This window comes from Halichoerus grypus, chromosome 7 (assembly GCF_964656455.1).
Source record: "Halichoerus grypus chromosome 7, mHalGry1.hap1.1, whole genome shotgun sequence".
In the NCBI taxonomy this organism is placed as follows: Eukaryota; Metazoa; Chordata; class Mammalia; order Carnivora; family Phocidae; genus Halichoerus; species Halichoerus grypus.
The window spans coordinates 121330899-121338965 of record NC_135718.1 but is presented as its reverse complement, the minus strand read 5'-3'; the positions used below and the strand labels follow the sequence as shown (position 1 = coordinate 121338965).

The 8067-nt window shown below is 40.5% G+C and overlaps 1 non-coding gene across 1 annotated transcript; it reads right to left on the bottom strand.

Annotated features, from left to right (window-relative positions):
* Positions 1 to 7528: 7528 nt before the first annotated feature.
* On the bottom strand, positions 7529 to 7633 carry LOC118522997 (U6 spliceosomal RNA). Its single transcript, XR_004910880.1, has one exon. It is a non-coding gene; the product is annotated as a U6 spliceosomal RNA (small nuclear RNA).
* Between the last annotated feature and the right edge of the window lie 434 nt (positions 7634 to 8067).

The following is an 8067-nucleotide window of genomic DNA, read 5'->3' as shown; positions in this document are numbered from 1 at the left end:
CCACTTGAATCTATTAAAACAAAAACAAGAAAAACAACTTAAAAATGTCATTATGACAATGGTTCTTTATCCAAGTAAAAGAGCCCCCGCACTCTCTGTTCACCCGCCAAACTGTTCGATGGATTTAAAAATAAAGTTTAAAACGCTATTTTACTGTTCTTTCAGAAATGACAGGATTCAGAAAAACTGTCCCAAAATATGGTGCCTTTGTGTCTGGAACATTTTAGACTGAAGGAATTTAAGAAACGGTCTTTGCAGGGAGGACTTCCCGACTTACCCCTGAAGCAAGTCGTGCGGAAGACCCTTGGTGGGAAGTACCTTCCCTACACCTGAAGGAAAGCAGCATCCTATCTCCAAGACTGAGTGACTCCAAGAAAAGTCCAAATAAATGGACCTTGTAGAGTGCCTCCTTGTTTACTACACTTAGCTCGTATCCCTGTGTTTGTCATATTTTCCCACTACTGTCCACTCTTCACCAAACCTACTATAAAAATACTAAATTGATGGGTGCCAGAAGGAAGTTGTGGGGGGGGGTCAGTGAAATAGGTGAAGGGGATGAAGAGTACACTTATAGTGATGATGAGCACTGAGTAATTTTTGAATGAATGAATGAATGAATGACAAAAAATACTAAAATTTCATCGCTTTGGATCTTTTTTTCTTTTTAAAGATTTTATTTTTAAGCAATTTGTACACCCAGTGTGGGGCTCGAACTCACAACCCGGAGATCAAGAGTCTCTTGCTCTAGGGACTGAGCCAGCCAGGCTCCCCTCAATCTTTATTTCCTTATGAAAGCTCTTTTATCATGTAGAACTTATATTAAATAAATGTGTATGCTTCTCTCTGGTTAGTCTGTCTTTTGTTACAGAGCTCCAGCCGAGAACCTCAAAGGGTAAGAAGAAAAGATTTGTTTCCTCCTCTAAAGCAAGCAAAAAAGAAATAAGGAAAAAGCCATGCTCCTTCTATTGTCAAGGAGCAAGAATATCCTGGCCCCTTCAAGATCCTTCTAGCTGGACTAAGAATCAAATTGACATGAGACAGATTAACAGGGGGAAATCAAATTTAATAGTGTACGTACAGGGAATCCACCAAGACATGGAAATTCCAGAGTCGATCAGGTGACATGAGGGATAGATGTCATCCTGAACTAAGGAGAAGGGAGTAGCGGTCTGGGACTTCAAAGGGAAGGAGTGCAATCTTCAGGGAGAATGAGAAAGGGTAAATGATAAATGTTTGGTGAGCTACACTGAAACAATGGGACAAAAAGAGGACTTTCTAGATTCCTCCCTGTCCACCACACATAGTTCATACCAAAATGTAGTTATCCATGGCGATAGCTCTCTTCCTGGAGCAGGGCCTCTATCTAAATTCTTTTGGGCAGTTGTGGGGGGAGTAAAGAGCTTTTCCTGAATCTGCTGGGTTTTGATTGCCTTTTTAACTCCACATCATCTTCATACTAAAGTGGCCCATCTTGGGGTGCCCTGCCCTTGGCCCCCAAAACTACACACACGCCAGCATTTTGCACAAAAGACTTTCTCCAAATGGTGTCCACCTATTAAGGTGCATGAAATTGGGAGGAGGCTTGGGTGTTGCTATTCACATCATCTGCTTAGGTTAACACACACTATGTGGTCTCCCTTCAGGCAATTTTCAAGTTGTCTTTTCAGATTTCTTACACTGTAAATGCACACACCACACAGATAAGAAACGTATAACACACCAAGGGGAGAGAAAGAAGAGAGAGAGAGTCCCCTGTAAATCCATCAGTGCAAGGTATTCTTCCTGGAGTCTTTCACCTTACATCGACTTCAATTATGCCTTACAGCCCAGGCAAACTCCCCATAGCATTTCCCCACAAGATAATCGCCGTGCTGCTTGGTTCCCCCTTCAGAGGCGATTAGCCAGCCAGTCCATATTTAGCTCCTGTTGTTATTCCTTTCCCGGCCAACTCTATCGTTCCCTGAAGCACTTCTGATGTGGTTCTTGGAACCGTCCTCAATGTGCTAGCACTGATCTGCCCTGAGCAAAATGCTTTGCCCATCTGTGCTGGGAAGATGTTTGCATTGTTTTCCATCAATCTTTCCCTCTCCAAAGAAATTGGAGAAGAAGGCATGTCTTATCCCATTGTTGCCACTGTCCCACACCAAGAATCCTTTGGGGTGGTTCTTATTAAAGGAAAATCAAGCCTGAGTTAGAAATGTCAAATTGCATTGGTTCAGTAACCAAGGCCAGGTGGGTGTAAGACAGTGAGGATGTTGAGGTGTATCTTGAGTTCTTTCTCCTTTCCCCCTGCAGGCATCCCCAGGTCCTGGCACTGTCCCCACAGACGCCCACAAGCAACCTTACCTTTTTTACTGTCTCTGACTCTAAGACTTTTCTTGCTTCCTCCCCCATCGAAATTGAACTTTCGTCTATTCAATGTCTGTTTTTCTTAATCATGCTAATGTAACTCACATAACAGTTTATTTCGTTGTCCCAACTGATGAGACAAAGAATTTGAATCCAAAAGAATGACTCAGATAATTTGGAGGTCCCTGTAGGCCACTCCTGAAGTATTTTTTTTTTTTTTTTTGAAGGAGTAACTGCAGGCTCATCTCTTCACAGCACAGAAAGAGATGCCGACTCCCCTGTCCAACAGGGATTCAAGAACTATTTGCTGATTTCATTTTATGAATATGAGATGAACCCTTTCATGCTGATTTTCACTATCTAAGGTTGAACGGTACCCAAAGATACCATGATCCAGAGCGAGCGTCTGGCCACATTTTTAGATCGCTGTCTCTCAAACATGACTGTGCAGGGGACTCACCTCCGAATCTTGCTAAAACGCAGTTTTGTTGTTCAGGTCTGGGGAGGGGCCTGAGCTCCTGCCCTTAGGTGATGCTTCTGGCACTCTCCCTGGCCTGCACCTTGATTAATAACATTCTATAGGGTGAGAGAGGAACTGGAATTAGAGGAAGAGAAGATGGGATAATGGAGGTAGGAGGGGGCCTACTTAAACATAAAATGTGGCCGACTATTCAGATTCTCAGAGGAAAGTCCTGTTCACTGGTTTCTTCTTTCATTCAGCTATCCTTCCTTCAACCTGTATTTGTAATTCATTTATTTGTTCAACAAATATCCACCACGCTCTTCTGCCATGGACAGTATGAGTCAATAAGGAAGGAAACAGTGGTCAAGGTTGGAATCATTCTCACAAACACAGAGCTGAGAAAAAACAGAAAAAATCTATGTGGGGGGAGATAAGTGTTATATTTACCTCTAACAAACAGATATATATATAAAACAACCATCAGACTAAATATACTCAAAGAAAACCCCTGATTTTTCAATTCAGCTGCGATTTTTCACCTCTGAAACCAATCTGCATGATCACAAGGTAGGATTTCATCATTAGTGCTTAGAGAAAACCTACTCTGGGTGGTATATTTGCTTCTCCAGAGCCTCACCTCACTACCTCCCATAGCTCAGAGCTATAGAAGAGGTCCCCCCAAAGAGGCAGAGTTTGCTTTAAAATTCACTCCTGAATGTCTGAATTAATTCATTTAAAAATTGCTGGTCGCATGCCCACTATACACCAGACTGGGCTCAGTACTTGGGCCCAGAGAGGACATTACATAGTTACAGTGCTCAAAAAGGTCAGATGGAAGTATTTTAATTTGAACACAGTCTAGCTGTTGAAGTCAGGTCATTTTCATATTTAACAACAGGGTAAAACTAACGGCTTCAGTGACCCTAAAGAGCATTTCTTATCCAATAGAGCTTGGAGCCCATGGTTTGGGGAGACCTGAGGAATAACTCAAGGATTATACACCATGACCAAATGGGATTTATTCCAGAAATGCAAAGTTAGCTCAACATATGAAAATCAATGTAATACACTATATTAGTACAATTAAGGCGGGGGGATCATGATCATCACAATAGTTGCAGAAAAAGCATTTGACAAAATCCAACACCCTTTCATGATAAAATGCTTAACCATCTTAGAAGAGAATTTCCTCAACCTGATAATGGGCCTCTAAGAAAACTCACAAGTAATATCACAATGGTGAAAGACTGAAGGCTTTCCCTCTGAGATCAGGAACAAGACAAGGGTGTCTGTCTGCTCTTACTATTTCTATTCGACATTGTACTGGAGGTTCTAGCCAGAGAAATTAGGCAATAAAAAGGAATAAAATTTACTTACATTGTACATAGAAAATATTAAAAAATACACACACACAACTAGTTCTTATAAACAACTTCAGCAAGGTTACAGGACACAGGACCAACATACAAAAATCAATCATACAATCTATACACTTCCAATGAACTATCTAAAAATGAAATTAAGAAAATGATTATTTTTACACTAACATCAAAAAAGATAAAATACTTAGGAATAAATTTTACAAAAGAAATACAAGTATCATACAATGGAAACTACAAAACATTATGGAAAGAAATTAAAGAAGACCAAAGTAAATTGAAAGACAGTCAATGTTCATGAATCGAAGACTTAATATTGTGAACATGGTAATACTCCCCTAGTTGATCTACAAATCAGTTCAATCCCTACCAAAATCCTGCCTGGCTTTTTCAAAGAAATGGACAAACAAGTCCCAAAATTTTTCAAGAGACTTAGAATAAGCAAAACAATCTTGAAAAAGAAAAACAAAGGTGAGGGACTCACACTTTCTGGTTTCAAAACTACAAACAAAACTATAGAACAAGACAAAGTTACACTAATCAAGACAAATGTGGTACTGCTATAACTGTTACATGGAGAACAATGGAATAAAATTGGCAGTTCGGAAGCAAAACCTTAAATTTATAGTAAACAGACTTTTGACAAGGCTGTTCTGGTGACTGAGTAAGAAAAAAAAAAAACAGGGGCACCTGGGTGGCTCAGATGGTTAAGCGTCTGCCTTTGGCTCAGGTCATGATCCCGGGGTCCTGGGATCGAGCCCCACATCGGGCTCCCTGCCCTGCGGGAGCCTGCTTCTCCCCCTCCCTCTGCTCCTCCCCCTGCTTGTGCACTCTTTCTCTCTCTGTATCTCTGTGCATTTATGTATTCATTTATTCAAATGAATAAATTTAAAAAATCTTAAAAAAAAAATAGTCCTTTTAACAAATAGTGCTGAGACAACTGGATATTCACATGCAAAAGTTAGACCCCTACCTTCACATGAATGAAGTAAGACCTTTACCTCACACCACAGACAACAATTAATTCAAAAAGGATCAAGACCTAAAGTTAAAAGCTAAAATTATAAAAGTCTTAGAGAAAAACATAGGCATAAACATTCATGACCTTGGATTAAGCAGTGGTTTCTGAAATAGGACACCAAAACATAAGCAACAAAATTTTAGAAATAAGTATATAGGATTGCATTAAAATTTTAAACTTTCATGTTTCAAAAACTATCAAGAAAGTGAAAAGACATCCCACAAATTGAAAGGAAGTATTCCTAAATCATGTATCTAGGATTTGTATCCAGATATATAGAGAGAAGTCTTAAAACTCAACAACAAAAGGTAAATAATCCAATATTAAAATGAGTAAAGGATCTAAATAGACATTTCTCCACAGATACACAGATAACCAATATGCACTTTAAAGTGCTCAACACCATGTGGCTTGTCTGGGTGGCTCAGTCGGTTAAGCATCAGACTTTTGATTTCTGCTCAGGTCATGATCTCAGGGTCATGACATGGATCTTCACATAGGGCTCAACACTGGGTGTGGAGCCTGCTTAGGATTCTCTCTCTCCCTCTCCCTCTGCCGTGCCCCCGCCCCCCCCCCACTGCTGGCCCCGCGTGCACTCTCTCTCTCTTAAAAAAAAAAAAGTGCTCAACACCATGATTCATTAGGAAAATAAAATCAAGACTACAACAAGGGGGAATGACACCAGCAAAACAGCAGCAGCATAGAATTTCTAACACTTGCTTCTCCCCCAGAAACATTAATTTGAATACCTATCTGCACAGGAAAATACCTTCACAAGATCTGCAGTTTCCAGGTGAGGGATCATAGCATCTGGGTGAAGCATAGAAATAAAGGACACATTGAGGAGGTAAGAAAGATAAATTTACATTACTGCCATCCCTTCTCCCAAGCCCAGGTAGCCCAGTGAAGAGAAACACCTGCCCCATGAAAGGAGAGTGAAGTGAGTGCCTGACTTCATCGAGGACCCCAGATCCAGCTTGCCCCAGGCTGACTCCCACAGTCCTCGATGCTCCCTACAGGCTCCCATAACCCCAGGCCTCCCCAGCTCACCCTGGCCCCTGAGGAAGGGGGAATGGGACGTGACTGCTAATGGGTACAGGTTTCTTTGTGGAGTGATGAAAATATTCTGGAATTAGTGATGTTGGTTGTACTAAAACCTACTGAATTGTATACCTTAAAGGGGTGCATTTATAGTGTGTGAATTTTGTCTTTAAAAAAAGTAGGACAAAAATAATTTAAGTTACGCTAATTGCTATAAAATGAATCAATTCTGGGCATCTAATGTATAGCATGGTGGTGACAGTTAACAGTACCCCATTATAGACTACTTGAAAGTTGCTAAGAGAGTAGATCTTAAATGTTCTTACTACAAAAAAAAAAATGGTAATTATGCCAGGTGGTGGAAGTGTTAACTAACTTTACTGTGGTTAATAATTTGCAGACATATACATGTATTGCATCATCACCTTGTACAGCTTAAACTTACACAATGTTACATGTCAGTTACATCTCAATAAAGCTGGAAGATATAGATAGATAGATAGATAGATAGATAGATAGATAGATAGATAGATGATAGATTTTTAAAAGTAGCTCAATCTTGGCACCTAGTAGGTTAGCCTCAACCAGACCCAGAGATAAAGAAGAAAATGCAGATTGACCAGCGCTGGTAATTCAGTTATCCCAAATGTAGTCATGTGCATAAAGCCAAACTGGGAACTAATCCTTCGACACCCCTCTGTGGGGCTTCTCATAATAGGCTTCAGTGGGAGAGACCGTTACAAACAAAAGTCAACAGCCCTGGGCTCTTCTCCCCAGTCTCACAATCCCACCCTACCCTTTGGATAGGCAGTAAAATTCAGTGCCAGTTTGTCCATTTAAAAAAAAAAAGAAGAAAGAAAGAAAAAAAACCTTTTATTTAAAAAAAAACTAAAAACACCTTTTTCTGCTTCCGTTTCTCATTAAAATGCCACTTTTGAGTCATTTGGAAAGGGTCAGGCTGGATGTTGGCTTTAAAACCTTTGACAGCTACTATAATTGCCTAGAGGTCCAGTAACAGTGATTGCTCTCAGAAGTTTAATTTTGAAGTTTCTGCCAAGCCATTAGCATGTAACCAGGCTATGGAAATCAAAGGAAATTAGAGGCGAAGAGAAAAACTAATCTCATCTACCTCTGGACTGTCACCTCCTCCCTGGGCCAGGACAAGTTCTCTTCTAAGTTGCTGTTTCCTGGTGTAGTGAGAAGAGTCTGGGGATCTGATTCCAAGTTCTGCTACTAACTAACCACATGGTCTCGGGCAAGTTATTAAACATTTTGGTATTCTTTATATGCTTCGTGAATTTATGTGTCATCCCTACCTGGGCTGGGCTAGTGTTCTCTGTATCATTCCAATTTTAATATATGTGCTGCAAAAGTGAGCACTACACAATTTGGTATCTTTAAAAATGGGTACATTGTTGCTTCTCCTGCTGGACCCTCTTGTCCAAGTGCCATCCTGACAAGATCCTTCCATAGATCATGTCTGAGGAGCAAGGCAGGCAGAGAGACATGTGCACAGGAGCGCTCTGAATGGGTGCTCATTGAGTTTAGGATTGAGCTGGGCAAGCTTCCTGCACTGAAGCAGAAAGGCATTAAAATAAAACATTGTATCACATGGATCTGGTCACTTTCAGGAAGGATAAGAGAACACATCTAAAAGACATGTTTAAAGGGTGCTCTAGTTAATTGTGGCTCAACCATCATGGTGGCAATTTCAACTTTTCCATGGTCATTTAATCACATTTAGTCTTTTCTTTCGATCCTTACAACAAACAATCCAGGGGTTATTATGCTCTCCATTCTACAGATGAGAATAC